The sequence below is a fragment of the Rattus norvegicus genome, chromosome X (assembly GCF_036323735.1).
Source record: "Rattus norvegicus strain BN/NHsdMcwi chromosome X, GRCr8, whole genome shotgun sequence".
Classification (NCBI taxonomy): domain Eukaryota; kingdom Metazoa; phylum Chordata; class Mammalia; order Rodentia; family Muridae; genus Rattus; species Rattus norvegicus.
This window is the reverse complement of record NC_086039.1, coordinates 154,244,994-154,262,845: the sequence shown is the minus strand read 5'-3', so window position 1 is coordinate 154,262,845 and position 17,852 is coordinate 154,244,994. Positions and strand designations below refer to the sequence as shown.

The window sequence follows — 17,852 nt, the reverse complement described above, 5'->3', positions numbered from 1 at the left end:
ACATGCAATCAGAGGCCTTAGTAACTACCACATGGTAGGACAACTCATAAGCTCCAGTGATCTTAGCCAGCATTTCTGCCATGGTTACTATTTGCTTACTTCCATACTTCACAAGCAGGATGTGCACTGGACTAACTGTTTTTCTATTTGTTGCTTCCTGAGTGAGGACACTGCATTTGCCTCTGCCCCGAATAGGTCACAAGAACCCTCAACATATGTTGCCCCTCCAATGCAGTAGATAGCCGTAGGAGGATAGGAGGCACTCTGGGAACTCTGGGATGAACTCTGCATTCCTCCCCCAGATACAAACCCCAAGGCGGCTGGGATGGCTATCACCTGCCCCACCTCTGCTATGGGGGCCTGGGAACCCTCCATGTCCCCTGTCTCACTATGTGACTAAGTGCTGTCCAGGACATTGAAGCTCTGACTGTTTTCAGGAGGAAACATGCTGAGTTTTCTTGGGAAACCAAGCAGGACACCTTGTAGGTCACAGGGGTGAACTCTCAGAGGTCTGAGGGAGAAATAAAGAAGGTGAGTAGACTCTGACAGCTGTCACTTGGGCAGGTCTCAAATCCCTGATACTGTATTTTCCTTGGGGAATGCTCTATGTTCAATATATACTGTTACCAAATATTTCGTGGCCTAAAGGAAATGAATATAAATGGCTGCTCTGTGTGTGTTTCCACTTGCCTGTTGTCAACTCACAGTTGAACTTTCTGTGTCTGTGAAGTGGGACAGAATGAATCATTGTCACCTCCCACATCCTTAGACCTGAACAAGGGTCAGTGGAAGAGAGAACATAATTCAGTGCAGTTCAATTGTGCAAAGCAGTACAGTACCTGATCTTCACATTGATAAATGGCTAAGTCTAGCCTGCTCCTGGTGTTCTGCTGTCCACTTCTTTTTTTTTTTTTTTCAGAGCTGGGGACTGAACCTTGAGCCTCGTGCTTGCTAGGCAAGTGCTCTACCACTGAGCTAAATCCCCAACCCCATGCTGTCCACTTCTTAAAACAAGTGGCTAATCTGTAAGCAAGACAGAAGAACAGGAGAGGGGAGGGAATCCATTCCAAGTGCCTTGGGTTTCCCACACCCCTGGGGCAGGCATGTAGGTAGTGATGACAGTGCATGAGGAAGGGACTCTCTCAACTCTCACCCTGTGTCCTCACACACCAGATCTTCCCTCTGATGACCCAGGTCACAGTGCTCTCAGCAGACCCTTCAGCTCCTTTACTCTCCTGCCTCGAACCAGGGCAGGAGACACAGACTAGCAGACCTGTTCTGAACTCTGTGTGAAATTGCCTTAAGAAAGTCTCTTGTGGGACCACTGTCAACGGTCTGGAATAGAGACTCCTTTGTTCATCCCTATTATTTCTCTGAACTTCCCTTGTGTGTACTTAACCAAGGACTGTTTTCCCACTCTGTTGAAGTTCCTCACTTGAACACCCTGTAATCTTCTCCAGAAAAGTGGACCCCTGTAGGTGATATAGTATAATGGCCCACTGTCCTGGGCTCATCTCTTTGAAGATATGAGTTCCCAAAACCCTCTGCAGAGCCTCTTAGCTCACTCTCTTGACTTCACTGCTTTCCATATAAGGCATGGCAGCCCCCTAGTCATGGCTCCCAATCAAGGCAACAGGGGCATACATGCTTTAGACATTCTTTGGTTGGTGGATGGGGCCCTCTTCACATTTTCAGTTTTGACCATGGCTAAGTACCTGGATTCCTGGTCAAAACGTATACCTAGTGGTCTGGCACCCTGCGGCTTCTGGTGTTACTTGGGCCTCACTAGGTGCCAGTCTGCATTAATTCAGATCCTACTAACTAGAAATTTTCTCATAGGTCAAGTTTATGCTGTCTCTTTTCCTCTGATAGTTTGACTCCCATCCCAGGACGTACTTCCATACAGAAAATAATGGTGAAAGTTGCTCATAACAGCAAGTGGGAACTTGGGCACTTTGTAAGCAACAAGAACTTAAACCTTGGATTAAATACTTTCAAGTCCTAGGAGAGAGATATGGAAGCCCTAGGAGTAGTAATACCTCCAGTCTTTTTAGGTTTCTTTCTTTGATTTCCAAAAAACAAAAAACAAAAAACAAAAAACAAAAAAACAAAACAAAACAAAAAAACAAAACAAAACAAAACAAAACAAAACAAAAAACCAAAGGGTTTATGACAGCTAGTCCTTCTATATGTCCCTATTGGGGATGTGCTGACCAAAGTATCAACAAATGTCTGTTTGCAAAGTTTCTATTTTCAAGGTGGTCTTTTCAAATCTCAAAACTAGTCACATACACTATAGTCAGCTCACAAAATGGCCCCCATTCACCTAAGTCCCAGATGTGGGTAGCCTGGTGGGAAATACTCCTAGGCCTCTCAGAAAATGGCTATGGGTCCTCCAAATGTCTGGATGTAGAATGTCTTTTGTCCAGCAACTTCACAAATACCTTCGAAACCCACAAGACCTCTCAAGCAAGAAAGAGTGTATGGCATTCACTGTTCCACAATTGTCCCAAAATGACTGTGTACACACCCTAAGCCTAATGTCTGAAAAGTGGCGTTTTCCACTCACTTCCAGGGACAATAGAAAATGCCTTTGATCCACTGCCACCACCAAGACCTGGATGTAGACTCCTGTGTGTGAAGGTCTCCATTACAGGAACCTCACTTCCAGTAGTGTCAAAAATAGCTCTAAGCTCATCTTCTTCCCCACTTCCCAAATGCAGAGGCACAGTAATAATGACACCCTCCCAGGTCCCAAGCACTTCTGAAAGTGACTCTAAGGCCCTGTACTGCCTGAATATTGAATGAAGACTTTCCTGAAGGTCTCCCTTAAGGAACCTCAGTCCCTTGGTTTCAGTCCCCTATGGATCCACATGCAAGAAGCTTACTTAGTATGGACTTCATAATTCCAGGGAGTTCAGTAAAGGTCTTCAAGCCCCTTAACAAATCCCTGATTCCATGAAGCACTGAGTTACTGTAGCCCTTCAAGACAACACCGAAAATGACTCTGAACCCTTCAAGTGCCTGGAACCTGGTGTATGAATGTCTCCCTTGCAGGAGCCTCAGAAATGGCCTGAATCCACTCATGCCCCATTTCAAGAATCCTAGTGAGGCCTTCATACGTCTGGACACCTCAGAAAATGGCTCTCAGCTCCTAACACATACCCTTAACCTATTTTTGATGAGACTTTAGGACTTTAAAATTATTTCTTTAGTTTAAATCAGGATTGGTACGAACCTTGAAACCCAGCATTTTCCAGATGAACACACTGGACATAAATAATAACTTTGTGTTTTAGTGTTACAGATATAGAGCAGAGTTTATCTTTAAATGTAAGATGGTAGTTATTATTAAGAAAGACATAATGACATAGCCATTCATGTGACAGAAGGTGTAAGATAACCTCCATTCTCAACGTCAATATTTCTTGAGAGTGTATGTCTTGTAGTTTTGAAAATGAAAATGAAATACAACCTAAAGACATTTAACAAATATATACATATATATACATATATATACATATATATACACATATATATAGACATATATACATATATATGTGTATATATACATATATATACATATATATAGACATATATACATATATGTATATATATATATATATATATATATATATATATATATATATATATATATCTCCCTGAGAGCTCAGAGGAGACCACTTCAGCTAATATTCCTGGCTGAAGAGGAAACCAATTAGTGCCCTCAGTCAGGGCCAGGACCCTTCTGGTTTGTGCCTGTGCACAGAGCTGAAAGCTTGTCACCAAGAAGCCCTGACAAACTGGACAGGAGAGGTAAGAACAACTCTTCTGCTCCAAGTGACCTGCTTCCAGGCCTCAGGATACACAAACACAGGAGCAGTCTGGGACAGGACCCTTCTGGTTCCTGCCTGTGCCTGGAGCTGATCAGGTCAAACAGCACACTATACTCAGATCCCTCTGTAAGGAAACAGGTCTCTAGGAGTGCTGACACACAGGCCTACAGGAGGGTCAAACCACTGCCAGAGACAGCAAGACAAGCCAACACCAGAGATAGCCTGATGGTGAGAGGCAAGTACAGGAACCTAAGCAACAGAAACCAAGACTACTGGACATCATCAGAGCCCAGGTATCTCACCAAATCAAATACTGGATATCCAAACTCAAGGGAAAAGGAAGATTTGGTTTTAAAATCACATCTTATTATGATGGTAGAGGACATTATGAAGGACATAAATAACTCTGTTAAAGAAGTGAGGGACACCACATTTAATCAGGTAGAAGCACTTAAAGTGGAAACACAAAAATCCCTTAAAGAATTACAGAAAAACACAACTAAACAGGTGAAGGAATTGAAAAAAACATCCAGGATCTAAAAATAGAAATAGAAACAATAAAGAAATCACAAAGGGAGACAACCCTGGAGAGAGAAAACCTAGGAGAGATTAGGCAAGCATCAACAACAGAATACCAGATATAGATGAGAGAATCTCAGGGGCAGAAGATACCGTAGAAAACATTGACACAACCCTCAACAAAAACGTAAAACATAAAAAGCTCCTAACCCAAAACATCCAAGAAACCCAGGACACAATGAAAATGTCAAACCCAAGAATAAAATGTATAGAAGAGAGAGAATACTCCCAAATTAATGGAACAATAAATATCTTCACCAAAATTATAGAAGAAAACTTCTCTAACCCAAAGGAAGAGATGCCCATAATCATACAAGAAGTTTACAGAACTCCAAATAGATTGGACTAGAAAAGAAATTTCTCCAATCATATAAGAGTCAAAAAACAACCACACAAAACAAAGAAAGAATATTAAAAGCAGTAATGGAAAAAGGTCAAATACCATATAAAGGCAGACCTATTAGAATTATGCCAGACTTCTCACCAGTGACTATGAAAGCCAGAAGATCCTGGGCAGATGTCATGTAGACCCTAAGAGAACACAAATGCCAGCTGAGGCTACAACAATATCCAGCAAATCTCTCTCTCTCTCTCTCTCTCTCTCTCTCTCTCTCTCTCTCTCTCTCTCTCTCTCTTTTCGGAGCTGGGGACCGAACCCAGGGCCTTGCGCTTCCTAGGCAAGCGCTCTACCACTGAGCTAAATCCCTAACCCCGAAACTGTCAATTAACATAGATGGAGAAACCAAGATACTCCATGATAAAACCAAATTTACACAATATCTTTCCACAAATCCAGCCATCCAAAGATAATAGATGGAAAACTCCAACACAAGAGAGAAAGTACTCCATAGAAAAAGGAGGAAGACTTCTCTTTTTGCAACAAATCCAAAAGAAGAGAGACATTCAAACATAATTCCACCTCTAACAACAAAAATAACAGCAAACAGTAATCACTGTTCCTTAACATCTCTTAACACCACTGGACACAGTTGCCCAGTAAAAAGATACAGACTAACAGACCTGATATATAAAGAGGACCCAGCACTTTGCTGCATACAGGAAACATACCTCAGTCACAAAGATAGACACTACGTAGCTCAGAGTAAAAGGCTGGAAAACAACTTTCCAATCAAATGGTCCAAAAAATGAACTTGGGTAGCCATTCTAATATCAAATACAATCGACTTTCAAACACAATATATCAAAAAAGATAAGGAAGGACACTTCATATTCATCAAAGGAAAAAATCCATCAATATGAAATCTCAATCTTGAATGTATATGCACTAAATGAAAGGGCACCTCCACACATAAAAGTAACCTCACTAAAGGTCAAAGCACATATTGCACTTCACACAATAACAGTGAGAGATTTCAAAACCCCACTTTTATCAATGGACAGAACATGAAAAAAGAAACTAAACAGAGACATAGAGAAACCGACAGAACTTAAGAACAAAATGGATTTAGCAGATATTTACAGAACACTTCATCCTAAACAAAAGAATATAGTTTCTTCACATCACCACATGGAACTTTCTCCAAAAGTGACCATAAAATTGGTCACGAAACAGGCCTCAAAAGATCCAAGAGGAATGAAATAGTACCATGCATCCTATCAGATCACCACGGACTAAGGCTGGTCTTCAATAACAACAAAAAGGATAGAAAGCCCGCATACATAAGGAAATTGAACAACACTCTACTCAATGATACTGTGGACGAGGAAGAAATAAAGAAATTAAAGACTTTTTATAATTTCCTGAACAAAACACTGGCTTATGCTCTAAGATCAAGAATTGACAAATGGGACCTCATAAAAGTGCAAAGTTTCTGTAAGGCAAAAAACACTCTCATTAAGACAAAACAGCAACCCACAGATGGGGCAAAGATCTTTACCAACCTCACATCCAATAGAGGGATAATATCCAATATATACAAAGAACTCAAGAAGTTAGAGTACAGAGAGTCAAATAACCCTATTAAAATAGTGTATAGAGACTGGTACAACCATTCTGGAAATCAGTCTGGAGGTTCCTCAGAAAATTGGACATTGAACTGCCTGAGGATCCAGCTATACCTCTCTTGGGCATATACCCAAAAGATGCCCCAACATATAAAAAAGACACGTGCTCCACTATGTTCATTGCAGCCTTATTTATAATAGCCAGAAGCTGGAAAGAACCCAGATGCCCTTCAACAGAGAAATGGATACAGAAAATGTGGTACATCTACACAATGGAATATTACTCAGCTATCAAAAACAACGAGTTTATGAAATTCGTAGGCAAATGGTTGGGACTGGAAAATATCATCCTGAGTGAGGTAACCCAATCACAGAAAGACACACATGGTATGCACTCATTGATAAGTGGCTATTAGCCCAAATGCTTGAATTACCCTAGATGCCTAGAACAAATGAAACTCAAGATGGATGATCAAAATGTGAATGCTTCACTCCTTCTTTAAAAGGGGAACAAGAATACCCTTGGCAGGGAATAGAGAGGCAAAGATTAAAACAGAGACTGAAGGAACACCCATTCAGAGCCTGCCCCACATGTGGCCCATACATATACAGCCACCCAATTAGACAAGATGGATGAAGCAAAGAAGTGCAGACCGACAGGAGCCGGATGTAGATCTCTCCTGAGAGACACAGCCAGAATACAGCAAATACAGAGGCGAATGCCAGCAGCAAACCACTGAATTGAGAATAGGACCCCGTTGAAGGAATCAGAGAAAGAACTGGAAGAGCTTGAAGGGGCTCGAGACCCCATATGTACAAGAATGACAAGCACCCAGAGCTTCCAGGGACTAAGCCACTACCTAAAGACTATACATGGACTGACCCTGGACTCTGACCCCATAGGTAGCAATGAATATCCTAGTAAGAGCACCAGTGGAAGGGGAAGCCCTGGGTCCTGCTAAGACTGAACCCCCAGTGAACTAGATTGTTGGGGGGAGGGCGGCAATGGGGGAAGGATGGGGAGGGGAACACCCATTAGGAAGGGGAGGAGGGAGGGGGATGTTTGCCCGGATACCGGGAAAGGGATTAACACTCGAAATGTATATAAGAAATACTCAAGTTAATAAAAAGAAAAAAAATAGTGTATAGAACTAAACAAAGAATTCTCAGCTAAGGAATATTGAAAGGTAGAGTAGTACCTAAAACTATTTGAGGACAGGATGTGTCAATTCAATTCTACAAGACTCTTTGAGTATGTCTACCATTGATCAGTTCTGTACCTTGTCCTATAGCCCTCCCCACCTTTACGACATAGCACATGGACTACCCATGATCCTATTGCAGCCAAAATATTCAGAACCTGTTCCTCTGTCTGCAGCCCCACTCCAAACTCCTTACCTCAGGATGCACAACTCCGCTCTGCACTTCTCCCTACTCTACCACTATCAGCCTTGTCCTTGTTCACCTGGAAGACCTGAAAACTCCTTTCCACTCCTTCCTCAGGACTCTACCCAGGTCGTTAAGCAGAAATGCCAACCCTACCTCAGAGATCTCATTTTGTCAGAATTCAAGAAAACTCCCCTCAAACTTTCTACCTCTTTTCCTGCCACTACATAGACCTTGTGTACTAGGTCAGTATTCATGGCTGATCTTGAACTCTTACCTCACACTCCAGCTATGACCTCGCTTTGTTTCTCTATATCTCTGCCTCCCTAGGTCAGAATTCACAGCTGTGCCTCCATTTTCTACCTCAAACTCACAGCTCAGCTCTGTCCCTTCTTCAGCCATTACCTTTCTACACCATTACTCTCAGCACCACACACATTCCAGCTTTGCTATTCCCATAACTCTGTCCACCAATGTTAGTAGTTACTGTCCTATACTGATATCCATGTTACTAGCAGAGCCCCACCCCTACATGACCTCAACACTCAGGGCTTCTATTGCTGTTGGAAACAGTAGTTCTAAGCACCCACAGGCCTGTCTTGATCTTTCCATAGCCCTGCCTCCCAACTCATTACATCAGACCCAGAGCTCTCCTGTGCCCCTTTTCCAGAACGTTCCCTGCAAGACCTCATCACACTCAGCACTTCCCTTGCACAACTTCCTCCTGACTCTTTAATCTTCTGATTCTTTCTTCATTCTCTTTCCTTCCTGGATCCCTACTACATACAGACCCTGTCCCAGGCAGAATGATCAGGGCTTCCCAGAGTCTGTTTATTTCAACATAATTTCCTAGGGGCCAATTCAGACTACTGCATACTCATATAAATGGATTCCCAGTCCTTGAAGAAGAAGAGGTGGTTTGGCCTGCTTTGCTGAGCATGTATTAGTTTCACAGGTTGGGGTAGTGGGTCTGGATGTATGTGTAGGTGCAGGCACACATGCTGCTATGTGTTATTTTATACCTCTTGCATATGAGCTGTCAGAGTCCGGATAAAAGCATCAGAGCTTGTGCCTGAGAATACCAGTCAACTGGGGCTGGGTCAGGTCCAGGAAGCCACATCAGCAGACAAACCATGTGGGGCTTTACTTACCCCTTTGGGCTCATCCATGGTCCGAGACATTCCTTCACCTGATTATGGGAGTCACGCATTCTGGTAGTGTGAATCTGGCTGGGAAGCGTGGGAGTGAAGCCTGCTTGCCCATGGTCAAAGACTGAGTGCACACTGCAAGAGAGAGAAGAACCTTTGGCACAGAGCCTGTGAGCCTGACCCTCCATAAACTCACATCTACCTGTAGTGCTCTCCATTGAGTGACTCAGTATCCTTGCAGGACTGTCCAGGGGTCACCCTTGCCATACCATGTCTCCTGTCAGCATTTCACATCTGCTCTCCTTTTAAAGGTCACTACACACAGGCCGAGAGCCTCAGGGCTCCTTCACATGAACTAGGCCATCATTACCTTGAAGTTGTGAACTCAACAAGATCCTAGATTTTGGGTACTACAGAGCTGTTGTCTGGGATATAACACTTTGTGTGTTTTGCCAGTTATATTAAAAGGGATGGGATTCAACACACCAAATGCTTCCCTCCACCAGTATCAGAAGAGACGTCTCCATTCTGGTGAAATGTTTTTTCTCCTGTTAGTTCTGCTTCTTAGGAGAATATCTCAGCCCACCGCCTGAATGTATTTTCTGACCTGCAGATGCATGCCTCCTGTGTTCCAGAAGTAAGTCTAGGAGGGAGGCAATCCTTTTTATTTCTCAAGAAATCAGTTGTCATGGGAGTATTGGTGGCAGTGACATAGACAGGCATGAAAAGCTGTGGAACAAAGAATGTCCCTCAGTGCTAATGCTGATTCACACAGTTACACAGCCCTTGGCCTAGGCCAAGTGGTTCCACTCCAGTGTGTTCCCCTATGGAATGGTGACCTCTGTCGTCACCTGCTCACATTGTCCACTTAATACTTTCCTCTACAAGCCTGTCCTGCTAGGTTCCCCCGAGTTCCATAGACAGAATCCAGTTGTCTCAGCATCAGTCTTTGCATTGACCCTGTCATCAAGGAGGTACGCATTAGACCTGCGTAAGGAGAGGCATTGGCTCATCAAGTTCAATGGAGTGTCAGGTAACTTGGAACATGGCTTTGAGTCTGAAGGGCTGGGCTCTGATGTGTTTCTGCCCTGCCCCAAGGGGTCTGAGGCAAGTGTGCATTGCTCCTTCCTCTGCCCAACAGCTTTATGCTGGGTTTGCCCTAAAAAGGGACACAATGTGTAATGTGTTGATGTCCTCTGCTGTGCCCGAGAACCGGACCATCAGAAATCAAATGCTCATAGAGTTGGCAATATCATGAACAGGGTAGTGGACAATGACCCTTAGGGAGATTCAGGCCTTGTCCTTGTCACGGTGTAGATTATAAAGTGTAGTATCAGATGTTCTCTGGGAGTGTGAGGGATCTGTGGTTTTAGAGCTTGGTCCCTTGGAGAGGAGGCTGTGAGCACTTAGGGCATGTCTGAGGGGGCAGATGTGGTGCAAAGTCAGAAGCTAAATGAGAGCCCTGTCAGGTTTGGAATGCTGTGTAGTCTCTAAAGCCAAGGCAACATTGTGCCACTGTGGCTTGCAGAGAACAGGTCACTGTGTCCAGACCCAATCATACTGTTATGCTCTCACAAATGGGATGGTGATGAGGACTTCTCTCCTGCTTGGCCTCTCTAGCCTTGCGGACACAGTCCCAGGTACCTTGGCATTTATGGAAGTGGAAAAGTAGCAGGAAATGACATCTGCCCTCAAGCTTCCTTTGGTCGTACTGTTGTCTGGATAGTAGACATAAATAGTGTTGCCTGCTTGCCCCTGTCCCCACACACACACACATGAGTGCTTCCCTAGGTTGATATTTCAGTCCAGGGTCGGGCACTGAGCAGACATCAGTACACTGGCAAATCTGTGGTAAAGATGAGAACCCATGGAGAAGCCCAAGCATGTCGAGCCCTTTTGTATGCAAGATCGCTGCATAGAGGTTCCCAGGGAAGGAGGAGTGAATCTCACCCAGCTGTTTATCTTATATATCCTACATACAACCCTATTCTGTGAGGTTGGTTAAGAAGTTTTAGGTGGTGGACATTTTGTAGCAACATTTTGTAGGTTCTTTTGCAATGTTTCTAAAGTCGGTCTTCCTCTTGCATCAGGCAATTTCCCACCACCATGGGCTGAGAGGAGTGGCCTAAATCTCAGGGGTCAGGGTATTTCAGTTTCCCTCCCTCAACAGATAAGCACGTAGTTTCAAATGTGCATGTACTGGGCTAATAGATGCTTGGTAGGCACCCCCCCCAGCTGCTGTCAAGAAGCTTCCTGGCAATATCTGCTGTAGGTAATGACCCAGGAGAATGGAATCTCCTTCTCTGAGACACCTTAGTAGTCTGAGGGTACAGTACCAAGTCAGTAGCCACACCCTTCTGCACCATGATGCTGAGGACTTAAAAATGCTCCTGCTGTCCATGAAAGAGCTAGGCTGACCCAAGTGTGTGGAAGGCGAGGCTTGGGAACAGGGCCAAGGGTAGATGACATCGCACACAGACTCTAGGCTCCAGTTTAAGATGTCAGTGAACTACCACAAGGTTTATTTTTTTTAAGTAAGAAGTAAACACGTTCTGTTACACAGAAAATGGTGCTTTTCCCCATTCAATAGTTGTCTCTGAGTTCATGAACATGTTCAAGAAACTGAATATCTCACAGATATACGTATGTTGTCAGAGTATTGATCTTCGTCCTCTTCATCATAGTCCTCCCAGTAGTCCACACACTCCTCATACTCCTCGTCCTCCTCCATCTCCTCTTCCTCTTCTCCCTCCACAATTTCCTCTTTTTCTTCCTCCCTTTCCTCCTCTTCCTTCACAATGTTCTGCCATATAGTTATGGCCGAGAGAGCAGCGTTCAGGATAGATCTGCATACCTTGCATGGAGACACCATGGCACCATATTTAAGGTACCATGAGGAGCTGGTCGGCTCATTCCCAGCCACTTGCACCTCAACAGTAGCTGATGGACAATCTATATCTTTAAATGAAGAGCCACCCTTACATGAGTTACTTGTCTCTGGAGATGGACATTTGTCTGGAGTACTTAAAGGGATGCTGCTCTCTTTTGTATGTTCTCAAAGGCCCTGTGGACTGGTTAACTGCACGTGTCATTTTGGTGGTAAAATCCAGCTCAGGCATAATGACCTCTTCCCTGGCCATCACTCTTTTCTAGACTTGGCAGTGCGTAGCATCCCTCAAGATAGTCCAGACTGCCTATCTTTGGAGGACAGGTGCTCCACAAAGAGTGGCCATTCAATGCTAGTTTCTGTAGTGGGGCAACCATCTGATGACTTCATCAGCCTCTTTGTTTATCACATGATGTCACAAGGTGGCTCACAGCAAGCCTAAAGAAGGAGCCCTGTCTCAGTGTTGGTAGTTGTCAAAAAGTGGAGAAAATTAAGCATATTCCAGAACGTTCTTCTGTGTTCAGAAGGGCGTATATAGCCGAAATGTCATCAATTGGCAAACAGATAGTATTTCTTCTCCCAATCCTCAAGGGGTGGAGGGGACAGCAGGGGAAATCTGTTTCTACTGACTCTTCTTTGGTCAAGATCCAGCCTCCAGTTAGTCCAAACTTCAGCCGTACCAAGACTACTCCGCGATGACATGCCACTAGATGGCACTATGTTCAAAGCAGTAATGTCTAGTCTTGCTTTCACATTTACCTATCCCACCATATAGCACTTCTGGCTCTGGCATTGGTGTCTACCAACTGCTCCTACTGTCTGAGTATGACCTGTTCACAAAGTTCGTAATAAGGAATGTGTTTCAGTACAAGTAGGACAGGATGCCCCCCTGTGTAGCGCCATGACTAGGTGGGACAAAATGTGTGTATTTTATTCTAAACACCTGTCCTTTGAATTTCCATGTAAACATCGGCTTGCCACCCAATCTTGATCTTAGGTGCACAATAGAATTGCCACTGGTTGCCCTTTCTTCTCCAAAGATGATATTTTCCTGTTCTATGACATACTCAATTTTGTTGCCTGATTTAACCATATTTAATTATCCCACGGAAAGGTCCTGTTTAGCTAAAATGCTCAGTAGTTTGACCCCTGACTTCTCTACATGGATAGTTCCCTCTGAAAATCCAGGCCCGTGGTACACATCACTTCCCTGACAATCTCCTCAATGAAGCTGGTGCCCTCTGTGAACATGATGGACAGGTCTGCTTTGGGAATTCCAGAACTTCATGTAGCACCCCATCAAAGGGATTCCTATGGTAGAGACGAGTCAGGAAGAGTGGGCAATTGGGTCCACTTCTGTTATGTGAAATCCTACAGCCTGTCTTATTTATTTTCCCAGGGTAGTAATGCTCATAATCTCTTATGACCACATCGAGCATTTCTGTCCCGGGTGGCTGCTGCTTCCTCCTACATGTGATGCGCAGGAACTGCAGGAAATACATTATCTGTCAAGTTAGGGTGTCCTGCAAGGGGAAATCGGAGTCAATCACTTCTCTTGCTTGAATTCCAGAGCACCCAACAGATGATGGCTTTACAATGAGATCCATGGTAGTCTGAAGAGAGTAGGCACTCTGAAAACTGAGGAAGAAAAGGCTGCATAACCTTTGCACCACAACTCTAAAAGGAAACTTTAACGTCTACGTAGTTTCCTCCCTTAATTCAGAAGGCTCAGACTGGCCTTCTGTGTTTCAGAAACCTCCCAACATGGCTCCAAGTCACAAACACAGCCAAGATCCTCATGTGCATAGTTGCAGGTAGAAAGGCGGACAGGGTGTCGATCCTGAAATTAGAAGTAAGGCATCGTCTGACCCCTGCACTCCTCACAATTCCATTGTTCTCTTGAGAGGCTGAGAATCCTCACTTTCCTTTAGATCTAGCAGTGAACCTTTGCCTGTGAGTCTCTTCTGTGCCACACAAGAACACTCTGTCAACTGGTGATTGGGGCAGTGTGAAAGACAGTCAGGGCTGAGGGCAGGATGTCCTTTGTAGACCAGGGGAGGCATCAGGAACATCAGAAAAGATGGGAAAATGTGTAGGGATTGAACTGCTCACACACGGAGGCACAGCCAGTTTAATGGGCATTGTATCGGGCTGGGAACGGACAGAAACTCCCACACTGGAACACCCAGCTATCCAGGATGCACTCAGGGACAATCTCTACATATACTTGACTCATGTGATCCACTTTATTTTAAGACTGTTCTCAGTAGCTAACATAAGCCTCCTGGAAGGTCCTTCTACTGCTGGTCTCATAAACATTACAAAGAACTAGGAAGAGTCCTGTGTTTGTCAGAGGGACAGCCTTGGTCTGGTAGGGTGAGAACATCCTGGGAAACAGGTACAGAGAGTGAACAGACTGCAGCAGCAGAAAAAAGGGACATCCTTCCCTCAATGTAGAAGGAAGAACGGCATTCAAATATATTCTCTCTCAATTGCTCAAACTCACACATATTCAAACTCTCACTCATGTATACATACATAAATGATTTCGTCTAAAACCTCAATTGTTTTGGTGATGAGCTCTTGCTGCTGACAGGCTGTTCTGTTCTCAGGTTCACCAGGGTCACCTGAGGTACTCATCTCATGCAAGGGAAACATTAATACACACAGTGATCTTAGTAGACTCCTGTGCCTCTCCTGACACTCTCTGGGAAGGCAGAAGTGCACGAGAGAAGGAGTTCTCGGTCCCACATCCCTGTGATCTTAACCTATGTGTTGTGAAGAGGGTGGGGAAAAGATGCCCTACATGTGCTATGTTCATCTGTAACTCTAGCACCAGGACAGGAATGACGTATGCACCTTTTGCTTTCCTGTTTTTAGGTGATAGGGATACAACCCAACCTTCCTGATGGTGTACGTTCTTCAAGTGTTCAATCACCTAGTGACATGCCAGCCTGCGTCCTCCAGGACACCAACAGTGACAGCTCAGAGCAGTTTTCCCTTCTCTCAGCCCTGAGTCATTCACACATCCCTATGGCATTTACTTGGTCAATATTTCTGAGAGCTATTACTGCCTTGGTTCATCCCACTGAAAAGAGACTACTTGCCCCAGGGGACCCCTCTGAGCCTTCCTGTGCTCATATTAGAGATAAAATGGAACTCTCACTTGTGTTTCTGGCAGGGCTCTTGAACATGAACTTCATCTTTTCTGCACGATGAATGGATATGCTGACCAGAACGGGAGACTAAAACCATTTAGCCAAAATGTATAATTTTATTCTGTATTTCAGGAAAATGCCAAGTTCTTTCTCAATTCCTGTGTAGTCCCTAGTAGAATACCATGGTATCTTGAGACATATGAAACATTAGACATAAGTCAATCTCATTTCTTTATAAAACTCTCAGATTGTCCTAAAATGGAGCAGCAACAGGAGGTGTGTTAACAATGCCATCCACAATGTGAATCTCCAGCTATGGAACCTATAGTTAAAGAGACAACGTATTGCAATAAGGACATCGCCCAAGTCCCACAGTCAGTACAGACAGAATGCAATGGTTCACACTCTCCTCACACGGTTTCTCAAACAAGGGTACAGTACTTACCCCAAACCCTCTGACTGACCTGATGTGGGATGGGAAGGCCAGTGCACTAGCATGAGTGCCAGTCATAGCATAGTTCTATCTGTTGGGCGAACCTGATCTAGGCTCTATCTCATTTCTCAAAGTCTCTGCATTCCTAGTGGGGTAGGATCTGGGATGCTGCTTAATAATTCTGGCAAAAAAAAACAAAACAGTGTTTTCATCTAAGTGGTTTCTGCATGTGTCCTGGGTCTCCACACTAACTCATGACTAGGATGTCTCTGTCCAGCACCTGTCTGCATTCCAGGTACAGTTCATGCACAAAAGGTTCACTAATGAGGCTTCTGTCCTATGCAGACATGACAGGATCCTTCTCTACATATAGCCCCACTATTTTCAATATATGCCACAGTACCTCCTCAATGGCACAATTGTCCTCTTTGAAGGTGATACATGGCATGTGATTACCATGCTTGTCTTGGGTATGCCAGGAGAACCATGCTAATGCCATCATAAGTGGCCCAAGGGCATGGACAGGAGAGTAAGAGTAGACAGTGGGATTCCTTTGCATTAGGTCAATGCCAATCATCACCTCATGCAATCAGCAGCCTTAGTAAAGATCACAGGGTAGTGTTCCTCATAATCTCAGATGATCATATACAGAAACTCTAAGAAGGATGTCAGCTGTTTTCTCCTGTACTTGCGGAGCAGAAAGAGAATCAAATCAACTTTCTTTGTATTGACTGAATCCTGCCAAGGGGATTCAGGGTCAAGCAGTTCCCATACTTGGCTTTCTGAAGCCCAACAGATTGGGTCCTGCCCTGTATCCCATGGCTTTCGGGGGAGAGGAGGCTCTGAGCCCTCTGGGATGAATCCAGCATTCCTCCGACAGACATAGCCCCTGAGTTATGGCATTGGGTTCCACAGAGAATGTTCTATGAACAAAATATACTGTTATCACATATGCCATGGCCTATAGGAAATGAATATAAATGGCTTCTATGTGTATGTCTCCTCTTGGGCAAGATCAATTCTCGGAACAACTTTTTGTCTCTGAAGTGGCACAGAAGGTATCAAGGTCACCTCGAGCATCCTGACACCTGGGCAAGTGTCCGTCCCTGAATTAGAGAACCTAATTCAGTGTGGATCGATTGTCCTAAAACAGTACTGTACAAGATCTTCGCCATGATGAAAGGCTAGGTACAGCCTGTTTCAGGTGACTAGGCCATCCAGCTTCCTAAGACACGACGCTAATCTGTGAGTAAGGCAGAAAAATAGGAAAGGGGAAGGAATCCACTCCAAGTCCCTCAGATTTTCAATACATCTAGGGTAGGCATGTAGGTAGTGAGGACTGTGCATGAGGAAGGGACTCTCTCAACTCTCACCCTGTGTCCTCACACACCTTATCTTCCCTCTGATGACCCAGGTCACAGTGCTCTCAGCAGACCCTTCAGCTCCTTTACTCTCCTGCCCTGGTTGCAGGGCAGGAGACACAGACTACTATAGACAGTGCATCAAGGCAGTCTCTTTGGAGCCACTGTGTGTGGTCTGGAATGGAGACTCCTTTACTTATCCCTTGCTTTCCTTTCCTAGAACTTCCCATGTGCCTATTAACCAAGAGCTGTGTTCAAAGGAAGAATCCCACTCAAACTAAGGTCCACACAGAGATGCCCTGTAAAACCTGTCAAGAGAACTGAGCCTCTGTAGTGTTCATTATTCCTTGTGTGGGATGCATCTGCAGTTATGGCTACCATTCTTGGGCTCATCTCGGGTGACATAGGTGTTCCCAAAGTCCCTCTGAAGGGCACCTTAGCCCAGCTTATTGAGATCCTTGCTTTCCATGCATGGCATGGCACTGCCCACTCAGAGCTCTCCAATCATCTGAACATGAAAATACATGCTTTATGCAGTCTTCGGTTTGGAAACAAGGTCCTCTTTGCATGCTAATTTTTGACAGTAAAATCTTGTATGCCTGGTGATAATGAATACCTCTTTGGGCACAGGTCCTTGACATTTTCTGGGCTCTGATGCTACCCAGACTTGACAGGGATACCTTCCTGAGAGAGGAGACAGATGTCAAGAAGAAACACCTCTGGATACTTCTGGACACAGGTTTCTCAAGACTGGCAAAAGGAGCAGGATACTGTATTCTCTTTCAGGTTCTGAAGGTTCTTCCCCATTCCCCACAAAGCTCTGCCTGGACCCCAGTTCGATCTTACAGTCCTAGCCCACCTCTGAACACCACCTTAGCAACTAATCACAAGTCAGAGATGACACCATTGGTGTACCGTGGACCTGCATTCACATTCTGTGCTACAGATCAGGCAGCTCTAACAAGTCCTTTGTCAGAGAGGAATCTTATGCTCCTCATGGGAGGTTCTGGTTCCTTAACCCTAATATACCTGAGGTCTTACTCCCAGGATAAATCTCCTCACTCATCCTCACACCACAGTCTGAAGCAAAAGCACAGTG

General features: G+C 44.4%; 1 pseudogene; it reads right to left on the bottom strand.

The window, feature by feature from the left end:
- Positions 1–15,479: 15,479 nt before the first annotated feature.
- Magea13-ps1 (MAGE family member A13, pseudogene 1) lies at positions 15,480–16,567 on the bottom strand (annotated as a pseudogene).
- Positions 16,568–17,852: the final 1,285 nt, after the last annotated feature.